Source organism: Crocuta crocuta, unplaced genomic scaffold (assembly GCF_008692635.1).
Source record: "Crocuta crocuta isolate KB4526 unplaced genomic scaffold, BGI_CrCroc_1.0 scaffold166, whole genome shotgun sequence".
Lineage (NCBI taxonomy): Eukaryota > Metazoa > Chordata > Mammalia > Carnivora > Hyaenidae > Crocuta > Crocuta crocuta.
The window spans coordinates 4,128,492-4,149,744 of NW_027531018.1; the positions used below are offsets into that span (position 1 = coordinate 4,128,492).

The 21,253-nt window shown below is 37.8% G+C and overlaps 1 protein-coding gene across 1 annotated transcript in view; it reads left to right on the top strand.

Moving 5' to 3' along the window:
* The first annotated feature begins 2,222 nt into the window (after positions 1–2,222).
* Positions 2,223–21,253, top strand: part of GUCY1A1 (guanylate cyclase 1 soluble subunit alpha 1) — a 64,321-nt gene continuing 45,290 nt past the window's right edge. The window contains exon 1 of the mRNA XM_077770936.1: positions 2,223–2,322. The gene's annotated coding sequence lies outside the window, so the exon portion shown is untranslated. The remainder of the gene's footprint in view (positions 2,323–21,253) is intronic.

Sequence of the window (21,253 nt, forward strand, 5' to 3'; positions counted from 1 at the left end):
GCTGAAACCAAACCAAAACCAACAAAAATTTCCTCTATTTTGTCTTTTCCTATAAAGGACCAAATTGTTAAGGTCTAACTCTAATGCTGCTCTGTTACGAAGTATTCCTGCTATTAGAAGATATCTCCTCTTCTTCTGGGCTTCCACATCATTAAATTTATTCTTAAAACATTATAGTAAGGACCTTCTTCTAATTATGGTGTCCACTGAAAGAAAGTCATCCTCACAGTAGGATTTCTTACTGAGGACTATATAGCCTTAGACATAGGATTTCAGATTGCTCCAAAGAACTACTTCGAAGCTTGCTAGTTACAGGGGGTTATATATACAAAAGGGAAAGGGGTACATGTGCTCACAAGTAGTTCTCCAAATACCTGTACATCATAAGTGTAATTCAGTTGCAAAATATAATGCAGTTATAGATGTAATACAGCGGTAAAACTTAAGGTTTTCTGCTTTCAACATAGATACAAGACAGATCCTTAGGTCATCTTAATGCATTATGTGTCTACCGCACCTAGATGTTTAAAAATATTGTTTGCATGTGTCTCAGAAAACTGGTTTTCTAGTTCTACCTGTTCTTGATTTCTCCTTGAGGTCACTTGAGACAATCACACAAAGTCGACCTAGTCACCCACTGCAGATTTAATGCACAATGCATTACTAGGTGTTTATTTTTATCTTTTATTCTAGGTCTTAAATTCTAAGAGCTCTGAGGATGAAAGCCCTACTGACTTAAGACATTTTCATGGGTTGGTTATGGAAGAAGTTTTGGAGATGGTAGAACCAAAAAATGCAAATTTATAGCTCTGAACTTTTGCCTGATACTAAGGCAAAGCTTATTTAAGTGCCTTTTTAAAAAAATTAAATCTTTTTTTTACCCCTTTTCTGGTTATTCTGACTAATGTTTGCCATGTGGAGAGTATAGTAGGCAAGGCTGGGACAAAGTTTGACAAATGTGGTGAGTCTAACATGGGACCAGATTGTGTGGTGAGTATTGGGAGAGATTTAAGAATTGTAGATAACCATGAACAACGTTTCAGAGTTACTGGGTTCTAAGAAGGATCACACAATAATTGCGATTAATTATGAATTCACAATGAAATAGCATAATGAGATTTTTTAAGTCAGAAAATTGACTCAAAATCAATATCAGAATTTATTTTTCTGTGCTGGAATACACACACACACACACACACACACACACACACACGTAAAAGTAGCTGCACTGAACCAAGCTGAATCAGGACTTTACTGGGAAGATGTATATGCTGTGCAGCTATAGGGATGCATTTGCAAAGGCACAGATTGTTGATTGTTTTTAAACCTGCATACCAGGGCAGGAAAACCGTCTGTGCGGATATTAACTTCTTAGCAAAAATGATGGAAGTTTTAACTACTGAAAACGACAGATTTTCCAGACCAGAGCATAGCGGAGAAGCGGTTTTGGGGGTGTGGGGGGGAGGGGCAGATTTTCCTTGAGTTCCTTCCTTTTGTTTGTGTTTGTCGTTGTTTTTATTTTGTTTGTTTGCTTGTTTCTCTTCTTTTGTCCCTGTCCCTTTTAGCGTCGGTCTCCACACAGTAACTGCTGGGATGGCGAAGGGGCGGCTGGAGAGGCCAGGGCTCAGGTCCCAGGCCCTAGTCTGGGCGTAGTGGGTGGGACTCGACACTGAGCCGATTTTCCAAAGTAGGTTTCTTCGAGGCTTTCCGACAGTTTCGCGGCGCTAGATCCGAGGCAAAAAGCTGAGAGCAGCTGGGGAGCCGCCCTAGGCGACCCGCACCTGCCGGAGTGAGGGGGAGTGTGGGGAGAGGGGGCGGGGAGCGTCAGGAACCGCGGCAGGACCCAGGCCCGGAGTGACCTCACCATGATGCATTTTAGTCGCTACTTTCTTTTTCAGTCTTTCGGTGCAGAGAAGGGGAGGGATTCTGAAAAGCACTTGAATGCAGTAGGGAAAGGGATTCTAAGGGATCCTTTGGGGTCATCAGAGCGAGAGATACGGAGCCAGGGAGGCACGGCGGCCAGAAGTGATTGAGTGCTTGGGAGCAGCGCGGGGAATACGGTTTGCGCGGCACGTCGCGTCCCGCCCAGCCTGTTGAGCAGGTAGACGGGAGAGAGCCCGAGCGTGAGTGCCGCGGTCGCGTGTGCGGTGCGTGCTCTGGAGCACGGACTGACAGGTGCCGCTGCAGGGTCCCCTCTCTCGCACACCCTCTCGGGTTCCTGACGCCCACTCTCTTCCTGCGTTGGCAGTGGGGATTTGCGAGGCGCGCCCCGGAGCTGCCGGAGATCCCGGAACGCAGCCGCGAGGTCCGGAGAGCCGGCGAGTAAGTGGTCGCCGCGTGCCCGCGCGGGTCGGGGCTCACCAGAGGGGCAGTCCGTCTGCACGGGCTCCAGGGCTGGGCTCTCCCCCCTTCTCCTCCCTGGGGAGACCTCCACGCGCTCCCAGCTGCTCAGCCCCCGGGGCCCGGGGCGCGGTTCCCACGCTGGGGAGGAGCGAGGGAGCGGAGGAGACGGCGCCCGGGGGCCCGGCCCAGGGCCCGGGGGAGCTGCGCGGCCAGAGGGAAGAAGACTGAGGGGGTGGGCGCCGCCGGGCCGAGCAGGGCCANGCTGAACGGCACCGTAGCCCCGCCGGCCGCTGCGTGGGCGAGCCAGTCGCCCTTCTGGAGAGCAAACAGCAACGATCGCTGAATTGCTTAGAGAAAGCATCCAGCAAACTTCCAGCAGGGCTGCTCGGTGCTCGACCGGAGTAAGTGTGTGTGTGTGTGTGTGTGTGTGTGTGTGTGTGTCCGCGCGCGCGCGCTCGCGGTCTAATTTGGCAGTCTAATTTCTGTTTTCATTGCGACTGCCGCACTTGGGGGTGATGGTGAGCAGGGATCACAGCCGTCTCCGCGCGTCGGGTCTGTGGCTGCAGCCTGTCGTGGTGAGCTGAGCAGCTTCACTGTGTCGGCCGTGCGAGGGGCTGCGGGCATCGTGGTCATGTGATGCAGGCTATGGATTTCGTGCGTCTTTCTTTTGCTCACTTATTCCATATGGTTCTGCCTTCATTTTGCACTTGATAAACAATGTGTGTCTTCTGAAATAAACCAGGGTGAACCTCTCACTTAATGGTAACTGGTCAAAGGCACCTTGGTTTCCAATATATTGAAAACCGGTCTGAGTTTTAAATAGAACAGGCTATAGATATAGATACAGATATTAATTTGAACATTTATTGTGTGTAAGTAGTGATTTTTTTCAGGCTCAGCCCTCCAATGGTGATACCATGAAATGTCTAGCTATTTACTTGAACTAGTCTTGGTGGGAACGTCATTAACCCTCTGGTTACACATACATAAACGTTGGTTGAAGCACTTAAAGGTAGAGATTTTTATATCTTGGTTCGTAATGCAGAAATAATCTGTTGTTTTTCCGAAAATGGCTATATTTTCTTTTCAAGAGTGGTCATTTCAGGTGCTATATTATGAAGAGTGGTAAAAATCAATAGCAACAAAAATGTAACAGCATGAAAATTTCAAATTCCAAAGCAAACTTTATTTTGTCAAAAAGCCATATGAACTCTATTACTCTTTTTGTGAGATTGTCTGTGTAGTCTGTGTTCTGTTTAGTTATTAAACAACTCAGTCTGTGTATCTGTTTCAGAGGGTCATGCAGCCCCTGATACTGTATTTAAAAATTTGAGTAGCTGTATTTTTAGGTGTAGTCCACAGCCATATTGACCCAATAGGAAAATAAGCACTACAGAGTTAAAATATATATGCTTTACTTCTTGTCAAAACTATAGGCTTTCTGCATAAAGACTGCAGACATAAAATAGGAGGGAAAATTCCGGAAGAATTAGTGTTGTAATATTTAAACATTTCATATAACACTTGCATATTTTTAAATGTATCAGGCAACTTTGGTAGGTGAGGTTTATTTAGTAGAAATTTGTGATGAATAGATAGGTACATTCCCTTCTTGTACTGGGAGAAAACAGTCTTGTCTTTTGTGGCATAGAAAATAAAAATTATATTATTCTCTATTTGAAACCCAACAAAAAGATAAAGTACTTATACTTGGTGTGGTGTTTCAAAGTATATGAATATAACTAATCTCTTAAAGGCCCTTTCAGGTAAAATATATCTAAGATAGTTTTCTGTCATTTAGAGAATGTGGAAGAAACTGTAGAGGTATTTGACTTCTATCTGGCAACAACAAAGGAAAAAGAAATGTGGTAAACTTCAAAGCCTTAGTCCTCATATCTTTTATAACTATGGTTTATAAAATAATCTTGTTTTAAGGTGTTATTTTGAAAAACTGTTTTAATTAATATTGCACTAAAAGCTACAGAAGTGATAACATTAAAGTATTATCTTATGATTATGAATATGTCAATAAGATATTTTTGTGCCTAAATGTCAACTGTTTTGTCACAGACATTTTTCAAACAGTCTAAAATCTTTAGTTAATACCATTTTTTTAAATAAATTAAGATTGGATAACCTTAAATTTTATCAGAAACATATCGGGGAAATTAAATCTTGTATTTACACTTGTATATTACATTTGCTAACAATTCATAATGACTGTAGGGGAGAGATTATTGATTTTTTTACAAGTTAGTTTGAAACAATATAGATACCCAAAAAAATCTGTAGTTAATATTTTTTCAAAAATAGATAAAAATCACATTAGCCTTAATGAATTTTTCCAGGTAAAGAGAAGTGGAAAACTAAAACAGTATTTGAATAAACCAAAAAACATGTTATTGATGGGAAAATACTGTGGAGGAAATTAGTTATTCAGAATATTTTCTATATGTCAGATTAGCCAGGAAGTTGCTTAGCTTTTCTCTTTCATTTGGTAGGATGTATAACTTTTATGACACTGATTTTTATACCATTTGTTTCTAAATATTCATCCAAGTGACTTTTCTCAAACATTACTACTACTTATTATTTTTCTACATAGCTGTGGAAAGACATATTTTTCTTTGTAAAATATTAATAATTTAATAGTTTTTACTTTCCAGAACATCCAGATTTATTCAGTATTTATTAGGTGCTTTATCCAAGAGGTTTGTTTTGAGTATCTCTATCTTGATCTGATACAATAAGAACTTTGGGCAATTTTTAGGGCTTTCTATGAGAAATTTAGTTGTTCATAGACTAATTGACTCACTTGGGGTTGGGATAAGTTTTGGGCTATCCTGAATCATATTTGCTTATTTTATTTCTTTCAAACAGTTTGGAAGTATCTGACTTATTTCATTTTTTTTTTTCTGTCTCCTGGGTTCAGGCCAACAGATTTTATCTTCCTATAGCCATGAGGGTTATTGAGTATGAATAGAATTATTTGCAAGGAGTAAGAGCTTTAGGCCAGCTCCCTCTTCAGCCTACAGTAGAAGAGAATGATTACCTTATAAAATCTGAGGGTCTCTGGTCATGATTCCCCCCTGCTACAAAAATGTGATTTTCACCGCTTGTGGTTACTTCTATCAATGACCTGAAATGCTTTCTGGCAATTAATACATTTAATAAAATGTACCTTCCCTTTCAGAAAATCAAAGGCAGCTCAATTAATTAACTCACATACCACCTCCTCCTCCTCACTGTAGTAGGAATTAGCAAGAAGTCAACCAAAGACCATGGCTTTGGGAGGGGAGCATCCTGGGTAAAGGAAGCTGGGCAAAGAAAAACTTCTTAATCCTGAAATTTTTTCCAGGTCTGACCTATCTACATATCTCCTTTCTCTGCACCACGTTGCATTAAAAATACCTGTTAAGATGTCTGTATTGCGTACCAAACTCCAGTCTCTTTCAGGATATTCAGTCATTGGATCCACAGTGCCTGCTACCTAGTAGGCGTCTAATGAGATTATGTTGTCTTACAATTTTGAATTAAGGTTTTTTATGTTTCGATGCTATAAGTTATTTTGTTCAGGAATATAATTTTTTAAAAAGTTGTTTTGCACTGACCTTCTATGGAATATTATGGTCTTGATCATCTTGAGACACTGCTGTGTTTTCTCTCATATGTCTTGCAGCCGGTTCAGAACTGCTTGTAAACGATTATTTCTTTTATCATCATCCAGTTACCCTTTATCTTTTTTTTTTAAGTTTATTTATTTTTGAGAGACAGAAACCGAGAGCAGGAGAGGGGAAGAAAGACAGGCAGACAGAGAATCAATCCCAAGCAGGCGCTGTGCTGTCAGTGCAGAACCCGACAAGGGGCTCAAACTCAAACTGTGACATCATGACCTGAGCTAAAATGGAGAGTCACACACTTAATGGTATGAGCCACCCAGGTGCCCCTATCTTTACCTTTTTAAATTTACATTCCCTCACTCATGTTACCCTCTCCCCATTACCAGTGCTTTTTGATATCCTGAACATTCTACTTTCCTCGGGAATCTAAAATAATGAAGGTTTTTCATCAGCTGTCATTGTTCAGAGATTCATTCACCATCTACAGATTTGGCTTTCACAGTAGAAGCCTGCTCTACTTCTGCTGGTCTTCTGGAGCCTGCTGGCATCTACCCACCTGGGTCTACTCATCACTCAGGATTGCCCCAGCTGAACAGAAAGCTAAGAATTTCATGTTCCCTTTTACACAGTCTCATCCTTCCGATCATTCCACTCACGCACGACTACCCAACACCCTTCTCTCCTGTTACTGTTCATTGGCCACCCAATTGTCTCATGTTTTCCTCTCTTTACTTACCACACTCCTCTTGGACAGTAGTGTTAGCTCTGCTGCAGACTTCAGGTCTCTAGCTGCCATACCTACCAGAATCTGGTTCCTTCTGACTTCAGCTTAAGGGATATTAACAATGCAAGGAAGTTCTTTTATCCTCTCTTGGATAATTCCCTATCAAATTCTCCATCATACTTGTTCTAGATGTGTCCAGGTTTTCCAGCCCATCCATATTATCCTGACTTTTTTTTTCATTTTTAGGAGATGACCGTACGTACACATTCACAGAGAATATTAAGGTCAGTCTAGGCAAACTATTTGTCAGGATTTATCTGGAATTTAGGAAGCATTTCTTTATTTCACCCATCTGAAGCATAAGAACTATTTTATTTTTAATTTTTTAAATATTTTTATTTATTTTTGAGAGAGAAAGACAAAGCACGAGCAGGGGAGAGGCAGACAGAGAGGGAGACACAGAATCTGAAGCAGGCTCCAGCCTTTGAGCTGTCAGCACAGAGGCCGATTCTGGAGTTGGGACTCGAACTCATAAGACACGAGATCATGACCGGAGCTAAAGTCGGGTGCTTAAGTGACTGAGCCATCCAGGTGCCCTGAGAACTCTTTTTTTTATGTTGAATAACACTGTTTAACACTGTAATATTCATATCCTGATTTTACCTCTTAGAGCACTTATACAAAATTCTTTTATATATGACAACTCTCATGTTGCTATGGTAATATCCAGTTCCTTCAACTCATCCTTAATTGACACTGCTTGAAAATCTCATTATCATCATGGGATTTCTTTTGGATGCACTACTGTTTTTCTCAAAATGTGGTCCCCCTAGCTGAACATGGATGAGTGGACTGATATCATTGGATATATCTGATTATCTCCTCTGGATACCATATAGTAAATTATCCTAAAAATGGAATGTGTCTTTCTCCCACTTTTTTTTTTTTTTTGGATCCACACTGTACTGTTTTTATCCATACTCTTCTGAAGATATACTTCTACCCACTCATACATTTGGCCACTTGAGTTGGGACTCATAAAAATGCTACAGTTAGGGGCGTCTGGGTAGCTCAGTTGGTTAAGCATCCGACTTCGGCTCAGGTCATGATCTCACGGTTCCTGGGTTTGAGCCCCGAGTTGGGCTCTGTGCTGACAACTAGCTCGGAGCCTCCAGCCTGTTTCAGATTCTGTATCTCCTTCTCTCTCTGACCCTCCCCTGCTCACGCTGTCTCTCTCTCTCTCTCTCTCTCAGAAATAAAGAAAACATTCTTTAAAAATGCTGCAATTAAATTTAATCTTTATCCTTAGTTAGCCTGTTGTTCCAGAAGGTCAAGGTATTTTTGGATTCTGATTCCCTGATAAAGATTAGCCATTCTTCCCAATTTGGAGACCATAACAGATTTGATTATGATATGGTTAATATCTTCATCCAAGTAACTGTTAAAAATGCTAACCGGAAGGACATCTGTCACCACCCTAGATACCTTCCTTTTCCTCACAGGAGTCCATGAGTTAGTAATCCTCTGTACGCAGATGTCCAACCAGTTATATCATCAAGTAACCCTCTTTCTTTGGCATTTACATTCCTTCATGTGGCCCAGGAGATAGACTTGGTCAAAGTTCTTTCTAAAATGCAATTCCACTTTTGGCAGAATAGATACCAACTAACCCTATTAAAAAACAAAAGGAAATAATACTAGATCAGTTTAGAATGATATACTCTTTGTGACACTTCACTAGCTTGTAGGTAGCAACACCTCATATTTTGAGTTGCCATAGCATACCATAGATTTAAGAATCTCTTTGGAATCATGCCTGTAATGAATGTCAAGCTCTCTAGGCTGCAGTTGGTGGAATCCACCTTTTCTATTTTGAAAATTGAGACAATGGCTGGATTCTTTGTTCTCTATCAACTCTTCTCCTCATAGTAATATTGTTATAGATGATTTTTAACTCTCCCCTTATTTCATCTGCAGATGCTTTCATTACTTTGTAATGCAGTTCTTCAAATGAATAGATTTAAACTCATTTAGAATAGTTAATATCATTCCATACCTTGAGACTTAAATGTGTTATTTTGATTTTGTCCTTACTTTTGCCAGTATGAAAAGTGTTTTCTTGAGGAATGGAGATGAAATGAAAGTAGAGCAATTCTGCTGGGCCAGTCATATGCCATCATTTGAATTTTCTTACATCCACCCCAGTCTTTGAACTCTTCCTACACCTAAACCAAATGCCATTATCTCCACTTTATCTGGTAATAATAAAGAATTAAAAAACCTTTTTTTTTGAATTTGTGATTTTTGGAAGCTTCGGCTTATTTTATATATTACAACAATCTTCTCAGAGGCTCAGTCACTTTTTTGTACTTCTCGCAATAAAGTTTATTATGGATTATGCTTGTCACTGCGGGACATACAAGCAAAGTTTATGACACAGCCCCCGACTTGAGGGAATTTAAAGTCTGCAAGTAAAGATAACACAACCCAGAAATAGTCTCAGAATTACACACGTCAGCACTTAACAACGAGCTTAATATTTGTGGTGCCTTTTTAATAAGTTCCGAAGAACTTGGAAGAGAAAGCACTTTGCAGGATGGAAACATTGAAGACTTTCTAGAGAGGATCTGGCTCTTAGCTGAGATTTTAAGAGGACCCATGTGGGACTTCGCAGGACCTGTAGGATTTAAATATAGAGGAGTGGGAAGAGTGTTTGGGGCAGAGGAAAGGAAAGGCACGGTGCAGGAAGCAGGTGAGTAGCATGAGTGCGGGGTGCGCATGCGCTTGGAACCGAGGTATGAGGGAGAAAGGACACAGGAGTCTTCCCAAGTACAACTTGGAAGTATTCCTTTGTGAAAATACTTCTCCCTCCGTTTCTAGATCTCTTTTCCCTTTTGCTCCCTTATCGAGAAGCCCATACCTACTCATCCTTTAAACCTCAAACTAGGCTCTACTTTCTCAGAAACCTTCCTTCACCCTCCAAGTCTCCGTGGAGTGCTTTGCTGTTTTCCTTCAATGCCCTGCACTTCCCCATCATGTGATTGTACTGTCCTGTGATTGCCTGACGAATTGTCCCTTTTCACCATTACACACCTAGTCAGTGGCAGGAGGTACCATTTCTGTTTCGTTCTCATTCTGTTCACAGACACCTAATAGAAGTGTCCCATGGATCATAAGCACTCAGTAAAAATGTGCGATATGATACGGGCCTGCTTGGAGTGATGAGGCTATGTTGGGACTTATTTATAAAAAAGATTTAAGGTAAAGAGAGGTTAGATCACAAAGGACTAGGATGTCAGGCTGAGTTTTTGCTTTATTAGGTAATGTAGAACCATTTTGTTTTTTTGAGTCTGGGGACAGGATACAGCACATTCATTTTACTTAGACCTTCATAAATCAATTCAAACTATTCAAAGCTTGACAAACATTTGTAGATTTAAGGAGGAAATCATTTGCCTCCTTACCTTGCATCAGGTGTTTCCATCTGTGAGGTTGGGAGGTCCCATAACTTTAATGCCATGTGTTTTATTAGAAAAGTTTTGTTATTTTACTAGTCTAATTTTCTTTTCTTTTTTATTTTTTTTAAATTTTTTTAATGTTTTATTTATTTCTAGGAGAGAGAGAGAGACAGCGTGAGCAGGGGAGGGTCAGAGAGAGAGGGAATCACAGACTCCCAAACAGGCTCCAGGCTCTGAGCTGGCAGTCAGCACAGAGCCCGACGCAGGGCTCGAATCCACGAACCGCGAGATCATGACCCAAGCGAAAGTCGGACGCTTAACCGACTAAGCCACCCAGGCGCCCCTTTTACTAGTCTAATTTTCTTTGTAGGAACTGAAATTATTAGCTGCTGATTGTGCTCAATTTTCAATCATTTTGCAGTTTCGGGGTACTTTCTATTATAAGTAGTTAAATGGTAAGGGTTTATATCGTTAGGTTAATAAATAATACACAGGGCAAGGTATTCCAATGTTCCACTGGTATGATATATACATTATACATTGTGAACATAAAGTTTAATCGAAATAGTACAATGGGCGAATACAACTGCAACATGAAAGAGATTTGGATAAACACATTAATATTGTCAATACTTGATATGTCAGTATTCAAAACAAGCTGTTATTACACTGGATTAACATTCATTTGTAAATGTGATTAGCAAAAGGAACTTTTCTCAGTGAAGACTCTGCATAAAATTCCATTTTTTAAATGTTTTAACATATTCACAGTCACAAGTTGTAACATTGCTCTTTCTCCACCTCTACCCCAAATAACAATTTAATATTCCATGCATCTATTTCTGTTTTTGCTGCTGTTGTTGTTGTTGTTGTGACTGACTTATAACTCATTCTTAAGCCCTTGCTGTGTTGTCTTATGCTTAAAAAAATAGCAGCAGTGGTATATAGGGAAGCTGTGGTATTTCTTGATAGAGTCTGTTCCTTGGGTTAGATAGCAAATTATCCTAACTGGATTTGCTATCTTTCCCCCTGTCTTTCTTCTTCATCCTTGGAAGCTGTAAGAATTTATCTTGACTTAGACTGGGTTACCACGTGCAACTCACCTTATGGCTTGGCCAAGGGCAAGAAGGTTATGTATGAAGTATTTATATGAGGGGTATCCTAAGGGCATCTACCACAGTTTTTCTTCCACTTGTCCAGTCCTAAGGACAGCTTCTTTAGGTTGACATAGTCCTTTGGATTTTATTTCTAGGAGGCCCTAGAATAACTGTGTTACTCAGAAGAGTAGTATAACCTTGTTTGCCCAATACCAAAAGTCACATTTATTATGTTGTCTTCTACCTTCAATCAAGAGCATGGTTTCTTGAATGTAGACTTTTAAATATAAGAAAAATATAAAACTGAAAGACATAGTATGTAGGGCATAATTAGGAAAGGCAGATACAAGTAGGGTGCATTGGATGGCAATATGGTGCTCAAACAGGAAGAGTAAGGTTAAAAAAAGTAAAGAAGGTCCTGAAAAGAGTTGTTTCTTTACACTTTTGTTTGCTGTCCGAACTGGGGGTGGTTAGAACATTTTCCTCATCAACATGTGTGACCTTGATTATCTACGTAAATCAAACCAGAGTAACATTGATTGAGTTATTTCTATCTTAACATTGGATCTGTTTCAGTACATAGTGGAAATTGGTGCCTGAATGTTGTTGTAGTCTGTTTTACACATAGCGAAATTGTGCTTTTCTTTACATTAACTGTCCTTAATAAATAATCAATGGTCATTGTATGAGTATCAAGCATTTGCTGCATGCCATGTGTTAAAAGCCACTGTAAGTGGCGTAGAAACATGCAGTGTTTGTAATTTCAAGCAGCCTTACTTGACAGTCTAACTCCAATGTCTTGATTATTCTCTTACTTGAATTCTGTGTTATAACCATATTGTCTTTGCTGTAACTGGCTACCAAACTCTTTTTTTGTTTGTTTGTTTGTTTTTGTCTTTGTCTTTTGCACATATTTTTTTACTCCCTGGAATACCTTTCTTGTTTTCTATGCCTTATCTCTTTTTCTACAAAACTCAAGTCATGTGGTTGGTTTTTGTTTGCTTGCTTTTTGAGGAGGCATTTACCAATGTACTATGTCTGGTTTAGATGCAGACTTTTTGTGTCCTCATCACCTGTCACCTGAGATCACACTTTAATTGAATTTGTGTGTTTTTATTCTGTGTGTTTTATTGTGTGTCCACACCCCAATCCGTACATGAGACATTCCTTAAGGATCTAGTGCTGGTTTGTTTTTGTTTCCTTTTGTTGTAATTCTTGAAACGTCATGTCTTAGAATGTAGTAATAGGGATGCTTAATAAATATTTCTAGGATATATGAACACATATAAGAGTGGTTGGATGGGTGGATAAATTGAGGAATTGTAGTAGAAGAAAGAGTAAAGATTTTAAGGAAGATGAGGTAATTATAAATAAATGCCCTGGAGAAAGCATGTTGCGATAGAGTCTAGAACAGTGGATACATTTTGAAGAGGAAATACATTGTCTTGTCCAGTATCACAGAGAGGATGCACTGGATACAGAATTAGTGGTGTGACATTATGGTAAAGACCGTGGAAGAGTGAAATGATGTTATCCAAATGACTTGTGAGATATAAACCTAAAATATATTATTTGTAAGCACTAACTATCCATTTGGTAAAAAAAAAAAAAATCCACAACCATTATATAATTGTTTGAAATAAAAAGTAATCTTTTTTGTAACATTTAATATAATCAGGTTTTTGGTTGAAGCATATGAAAAAATTCCAGCCTTACTTTGATACACAGTTGAAAAGGAAGGAGTGATTTAATAGTGTTTTCAGATAATTGTGGGGGCGTTTGAGTGGCTCAGTTGGTTAAGTGTCTGACTTTGTCTTAAGTCATGATCTCATGGTTCATGAATTCATGCTCTGAGTTGGGCTCTGTGCTGACAGGTCGGAGCCTGGAGCCTGCTTCCGATTCTGTGTCTCCCTCTCTCTCTGCCCCTTCCATGTTTGTGTTCTGTCTCTCTCTCTCTCAAAAAATAAATATTTTTTAAAAATTAAAAAAAAGATAATTGTGGATTTTTCTGGTATAAAAAATTTCAAAATTTGAAACATGAACATAACTTAAAGATTACTTTCAGTATGGGACATGAAACCACTAAAATCTATGTTCTGTGAATGGATCCTTTTTTAATTGATGATTTTGTAACATCATGGTCATTGGAAAATACTGGTCACTGAGCTTTTCAGATCCTCCAAATGTTGACATACATTTTATCATATAGTATCAAATACATATAGTATTCATTAATACCTCCATGGATATCATCTGGAAGATTTTTAAGTACTGGGAAGCTGTCAAGTTCACCATGGCAGGTGTAGACAGAACAGTTGTAGGCTGAGAAAGTCAGTCTCATTTTTTCAAGCCAAGAGTGCATCCATAAATATATGAAAAATACAAATAATTTTCCTTTACATTGGAGTAAATATTTTAAATTCTAAAATAACAGGTGAAAATTTAAAGTTTAAAAAAACTTCACATAATTTAGTAATACTGCAAAACAAAATAGCAAAGGATAGTTACTTTTTGTGTTTACATGTTGGTATAAGAAAAACTTAGAAATTTTAAAATAATAACATTGCACAATGATGAGGTTACAGAGATAATAGTAAGTATAGCCAGTGATTGCTGAGAAGAGCACAGTACAAGTTCTGAGAACAAACTGAGTTAATCCCTGAACATACATACATTTATACACTAAATCTACCCCTTAGAGAGTTCTTCACAAGCACACATTCCATTAGCTGGTAGAATGAAGACACTGTTAGATGTTGTATAGCTTATGGAAAGCTGCACTGTGCGCCTTTGAGAGAATGAGAATGAAAAAGGTACATAGTATCTCAGTACTGTTATGAAGATCACTCTGATCTTACACATCCTTTAAAGGGCCTCGTTGCATCCCCAAGAATTTACAGATGGCACTTTCAGAACTACTGCTTTAGTTCAACCAAGCCTTGAACAATATAATATAGAGGTGCTATAATAATTTTCTATCTAATTTCAGAAAATAGGAGTCAACGTTTATTAAGCACATACTATATTCCAAGAATTGTTAAAAATGAATTAAAATTAAAACTTTACTGAGCCCCTTGAGAAATATCTTACCTTATCACTTAATGATAAGTGATAGAAATGGAGTCAAAAGCAGAAAAGTAATTTGCCTTAATGTTAAGCCTTCAATTAGTGGTGAAATCAGTATTTGTAGCTAAGCAGTGTCCATCCTATTAAATATCATCTTTCCAGGCTATACGTAAGTTTTTCTGGTGGTTTGTAAATGATTTAGCATATGATCAATAGCATAGTTGCTTATACAGGGTTAAATTAGACTCTAGAGTTAGGTTTCAAAGACCTATGAAATTCCAAATCAAAGGCATGAAGTAAGAGAAAATCAATGCATTTGAAAGAATTTTGTTAGAAATTTAGTCAGATGAAAATAAAATATTTTTAGGATATATTTTGCACTGCTGGCGGGAATTGCAAACTGGTGTATCCACTCTGGAAAACAGTATGACGAATCCTGAAAAAATTAAAAATAGAACTACCATAGATCCAGCAATTGCACTACTAGATATTTATCCAAATGATACAGGTATGCTGTTTCGAAGAGGCACATGCACCCCAGTGTTTATAGCAGCACTATCAACAGTAGTCAAATGGAAAGAGCCTAAATGGCCATCGATGGATGAATGGATAAAGAAGATATTCCACACAATGGAATATTACTCGGCAATCATAAAGAATGAAATCTTGCCATTTGTTATGTGGATGGAACTAGAGGGTATTATGCTAAGCGAAATTAGTCAGAGAAAGACAAATATCATATTATCCTATTCACTCATATGAGGACTTTAAGATACAAAACAGATGAACATAGGAGAAGGGAAGCAAAAATAATAAAAAAAAAAACAGGGAGAGGGACAAAACATAAGAGACTCTTAAATATGGAAAACAAAGGGTTGCTGGAGGGGTTGTGGGAGGGGGGATGGGCTAAATGAGTAAAGGGCATTAAGGACTCCACTCCTGAAATCATTGTCGCACTATATGCTAATTGACTTGGGAGTAAATTAAAAATAAATAAATTTTTAAAAATAAAGAAAAAACTGGAAAAAATGAAACAAAATAAAATATCTTTAAATTGTCCATCGGTCTAAAGTTGTTCTGATTGCAATAATCAGGCAACTCTTTTCTTCATATATATTAACTCTTAAAGAATATTTCGTTGGATATATAATTTAAGGGAAGCAGGTTTGTTTTTTGTTTGTTTCCTTTCCTCTGTCCTTAATTTTTTCTTTCATTATTTGTTAGTTTCTATGATTATTTTGCTGTTTTTTACTTCCCTTTTCCTTTGAATTACAGAAATTTGGTAACAACATGCTTAGGTGTGATTTTCTTTGTATTTATCATGCATGGGGATTTGCTGAACTTCTTGGATCTATGAGTTAATGCTTTATCAAACATGGACTGTTTCTAGCCATTTCAAATATTTCTTCTTGCATCCCCACCCTCTTCTCTTCTCCCTCCACCCCCGGGATTCTGAATCCAGGTATGTTATTGATATTTTTGATATTTTTGATATTTTGATATTTTTGTATACATTTCAGGTGCTTTTTAAATTTTTTTCTGTTTATTTTAGTCTTTTGTGATTCTCTTGGAGTTGTTTCTTTTAACCCGACTTCAGTCCACTGACCCTCTCTTCTGATGTTAAGCCAATTAAATGGAATTCTTTATTGCAGATTGTGTATTTTTCATTTTTAGCATTTCCAGTTGTTTCATTTGCTTTGCTTTCCATTTCTCAATGGATACTGTATTTACATATCTACAAGTGTATATTAAGCTGCAGGTGCAGAAAACTGAGTCATTATAAATTGGGGGGCTTCTTTGGTTTCTAATCTGTCATGTAGCAGTTAAAAGTTTGATAAACACTTAACTGACTTTTCTTGACCCCTGCCTGGGGGTAGATTCTGTAACCTTCCACCACTTCATCTGGGATGAAAATAGCCATGGGTCTCTCATCTCTCCTAAACCTTGTTATTTATTTATTTATTTATTTATTTATTTATTTATTTATTTATTTATTTATGTATTTATTTATTTATGTATTTGTGAATCTAGTTCATTTAGGCTTCTCTGGATCCTTGACCTTTACAAAAACAACTTAGCCAATGTATAACTTACATACAATAAACCTCACATATATAAAATACACAGTTGGACACTACTTGACAGATGTATACATCTGTGAAATTATCGCCATAATCAACATAAAAAAGATTTCCGTCCCCTTAAAAGTTTTCTTGTATCTTTTTCCAGACAATTTCTCCCTCCTCCTCTGTCCCCAGGGAATCACTGATCTGCTTTCTATACTTACAGGTTTGTTTGTAGTATCTACATTTTATGTAAAAATAATGTATTCCTGTATGTGTGGTCCCATTCACACAACATACCCATTTGGAGATTTACCTACATTGTTGCATATATCTGTTGAGTAATTAATGGTTCTTTACATGTATGACTATACACAACATCTTTTTTTACTCATTTACATGATCAAGGACATGTAAATTATTTCCAGGTGTTGGCTGTTGCAAATAAAACTGCTTTAAATGTTTGCATACAAGTCTTTGTTTGAATATGTGTTTACCTTTCCTTTGGGTAAATACTTAGAAATGGAATAGCTGAGTGGTATGAGAAGGCATGTTTAACGTTTTAAGAAACCACCAAACCAAAGTATTCCAAAGTGGTTGTTTTTTTTTTTTTTTTACATTCCCACCAGCAGTATATAAAAAAATTCCAGTTATCTCACATCATCACTAAGTCTTGGCATTGGCAAACTTTCAAATTTGAGACATCCCACTGAGGTTTTGCCTCATTAATTAATATTATTGAACATAGAGATATTTATGGCCTATTCATACATCATTTTTAGTGAAATATCTGTTCAGATCTCTTGCCCATTTTTAATAGAATTGTTTGCTTTCTTATTTAGTGGTAAAACTTTATATATTCAGGATTTAATTACTTTGCTCATATATATGTGGCAAAATGTTTTCTCCCGGTGTGTGACTTGTCATTCTGTTTATTTAATGGTATCTTTTGAAGAGTAAAATATTTTAAATTCTGAGGAAGTCTAATTTATCATTTTCTTTGATGTTTCATGATTTGCTTTTCCCATTTAAACATCTTTGCCTTGGGATACTGGGTGGCTCAGTCGGTTAAGAGTTCAACTCTCAGGTCATGATCTTGTTCATAAATATTTGAGCCCTGTGTCGGGCTCTGTACTGACAGCTCAGATCCTGGAGCCTGCTTCAGACTCTGTGTCTCTCTTTCTCTCTGCCCCTCCCCCACTTTCACTATTTCTCTCTCTCTCTCTGAAAAATAAACAAACTTTAAAAAATAAATAAAAAATAAACATCTTTGATTCATACCAGGTCACAAAGATTTTCTCCTATTTTATTCTACAAGTATTACCATTTTAAAGTCTACATTTATGGCTGTGATCTGCAAAGAACTCGCTTTTATATATGGCATGAAATATGGATCAGTGTTCATATTTTTCCATATGTATATTGAGCATCATGTGTTGTCCCAACATCATCATATTGAAAAGCTTTTCCCTCATTGAATTGCCTTGATACGTTCACTCTATAATTGAACATGCAAATCTGGATCTGTTTTTGGACTCTCTATAGTCTATTGATCTCTGTGTTACTTTTTCAAACCAATATCCAACTTTCTTGATTACATTAGCTTTAGAATAATTTTAAAAATAAAGTATATAAACCTTTCAGTGTTGTTTTTCTTCTCAGTATTGATGTAGCTATTCTGTGTCTTTCATTCTCTCTTAGTATCGTTTTGTCAATATCTACCAAAATGATAGCTGGGATTTTAGTTGGGATTGCAATGAATCTATAAACAATTTAGTTAAAATTGATACATTAACAGTAATAAGCATGATACACCTCTACATTTCTTTGCCTCTTTACTTTATTTACCCATGTTTGTAGTTTTCAGTATAGAGGTCTTGCAAACCTTTGGTTAGATTTATTCCTAAGGACTTCATATTTATTGATATTATTATATGTAGGTTTTTTTAAATGTTATTTCCCAGTTGTTTACTATTAGCACAGAAATTGCAATGGATTTTTGTAGATTAGCATACATTAAGTACATAGTTGTATCTGCAATCTTGCTAAATTCACTTCTTAATCATAGTTATTACAAACATACCTCATATTATTGTGTTTCACTTCATTGAGCTTCACAGATAGTGTGTTTTCACAAATTGAAAGTTTGTAGCAACCGTGGATACAGCAAGTCTACTAATGCCATGTTTCCAAGGGACTTTGCTCACTTTGTATCTCTGTGTCACATTTTGGTATTTATCAGGATATTTCAAACTTTTTCATTATTATATTTGTTATGGTGATCTGTGACCAGTGATTACAACTCACTGAAAGCTCAGATGATGGTTAGCATTTCTTAGCAATAAAGTACTTTTCAGTTAAGGTATGTACACTCTTTAGACATAGTACACGCTTAATGTGTACTTAACAGACTATACTATAGTGTAAACATAACTTTTACTTTTATTTGTACTGGGAAACCAGAAAAATAATTTCACTCACTTTATTGAAATTTTACTTTATTGCCATTGTCTGGAAATAAACTTGCGGTATCTCTGAGATATGCCTATATTTGGTAGATTCCTTGGGAATTACTACATGAACAGTTCCATATACATACAGCAAATGGGGACAGTTTCACTCCTCTCTCTTTTTCCTTTTATTATTAATTTTTTTGAGAGAGAGGAAGACAAAATGTGAAGGAGGGAGAGGCAGAGAGAGAGGAAGACACAGAATCTGAGCTAGCTGTCAGCACAGAGCCCTACACAGGGCTCGAACTCAAGAACTACAAGATCATGACCTGAGGGGAAGTTGGATACTCAGCCAACAGGCACCCCTTCACTTCTCCCTTTCTAATTTTTGTATCTTTTATTTCTTTTTCTTAACTTATTACAATAGCATGGATCTAACTTCAGTGCAATTGATGAGGTATGGTGAGAGGAGGTATCCCTGCCTTATTTCTGATCATAGTAGAAAGTGTTAAATCTTTAACTTGGGGTATGACTTTAACTGTAGTTTTTATAGATAATCTCTGATAGATTTTTAAAACTATGATTACGTAGTATATCTAGATAGTTCTCATTATTGGGGCTGGAGTGGGAGTCTCTTGTGGTTTTCTACAACCTGATCAGAAATGAAGACTCTGTACTCTGAGCTAACTTGATACAATATGTAGTTAAGTATTTCTGTTTACAGAAAACTACCAATATACATAAACAAAGAACAAAAGATTTCACATTCTAAAAATCTTCTCAAACTTGGCTGTTTTTCAATGTATCTGCAATCATTCACACTGTAGTATTTTCTCATAATAACCCCCTGTTTACTTTCACTTTTCTCTTCTATTCTTGTTGAAATTTGTCTCATAAAACTTATAAATGTCTTTTTAATTTAAAAGACAGATGATATTTTCTCAGTCCTCCTAGTGTGAACTGAATTGTGTCCCCACCAACATTCTTATGTTGAAGCTCTTAAAAATCCCCAACGTATTTGGAAGCGAGGCCTTTGGGAGATAATGAGGAGTAGATGAAGTTATGAAGGTGAGACCCTCATGATGGGATTTGTGCCCTTATAAGATGAGACAGCTTGCTCTTTCTCTCCCTCTGCACAGTGTTACGATACAGAGAGAAAGTAGCCATCTACAAGTCAGGAAGAGAGTTTTTACCAAAACTCAACCATGCTGGCACCTGACCTTGGACTTCCAGCTTCTAGAACTATGAGAAATAAAGGCTTAAGCCACCCAGTCTGTGGTATTTTGTTGTGTATGTCAGACTGAGCTGACTAATTGACCCTCCTCACCTCTTCAGACATGCAAAATACACACTTCTTTGAACATGTGTACTCATTTGTTTCCATTCTCGTCATAGTTTCCTTTTTTAAGAAAATTTTTAATATTTATTTTTGAGAGAGAGAGAGAGACAGAGACAGATATGGGTGGGGGAGGGGCAGAAAGAGATGGAGATACAAAATCTGAAGCAGGCTCTGGGTTCTGAACCATCAGCACAGAGCCCAACATGAGGCTCGAACCCACGAACTGCAAGATCATGACCTGAGCCAAAGTCAGAGGCTTAACCCACTGAGCCACCCAGGCTCAGGCTTCCTCTCATCATAGTTTCCTGATTTCTGCTTCTCCATCTTAGTCATAACGCCTTTCTCCAACTCTTAAATAATGAATGTTCCCCTGGAGTAATGAGTTTGGCTATTTTCCCTCTCTACTTGCATCCATTTGACATTGAACAGTTTGAATTAAAGTCGACTTTAATAGCTTCCTCAGTGTGGCGGACCACACACTCGTATCTAATATTAATTAAATATTCCAGTTTTCAAATGCATCTCTACATAGATGCCCTGCCAACAGTTCAAGATGTGTACAAAACAAAATTCAGCATCCCTTCTCTCAAGCCTGCTTTTGTGCCATCTTTCTATTAATGGCACCATTATCTTTCCAGACAAAACGTCAGTCATCTCGTTCTTCAGACCTAGTCATTTGCCATGTGATGCCAACTTAATTTTGTGATATCTCTAGCACCCATCCTTTCCTGCCCTTTCCCACAACTTCCTTTGCTCGTCACATACATTTACACTGTTCTCCCTCTCTGGCATGAGGGAGTCATTTTTACTGATGACTTTATGCCCAAACCCTAGTCATTTTCTTTCTTTTTGTTTTTTTTTTTAATGTTTTATTTATTTCTAGGAGAGAGACAGAGAGAGAGACAGCATGAGCAGGGGAGAGTCAGAGAGAGAGGGAGTCACAGACTCTGAAACAGGCTCCAGGCTCTGAGCTGGCAGTCAGCACAGAGCCCGATGCGGAGCTCGAACCCACGAACCGTGAGATCGTGACCTAAGCAAAAGTTGGACGCTTAACCAACTAAGCCACCCAGACGCCCCTAGTCATTATCAAAAC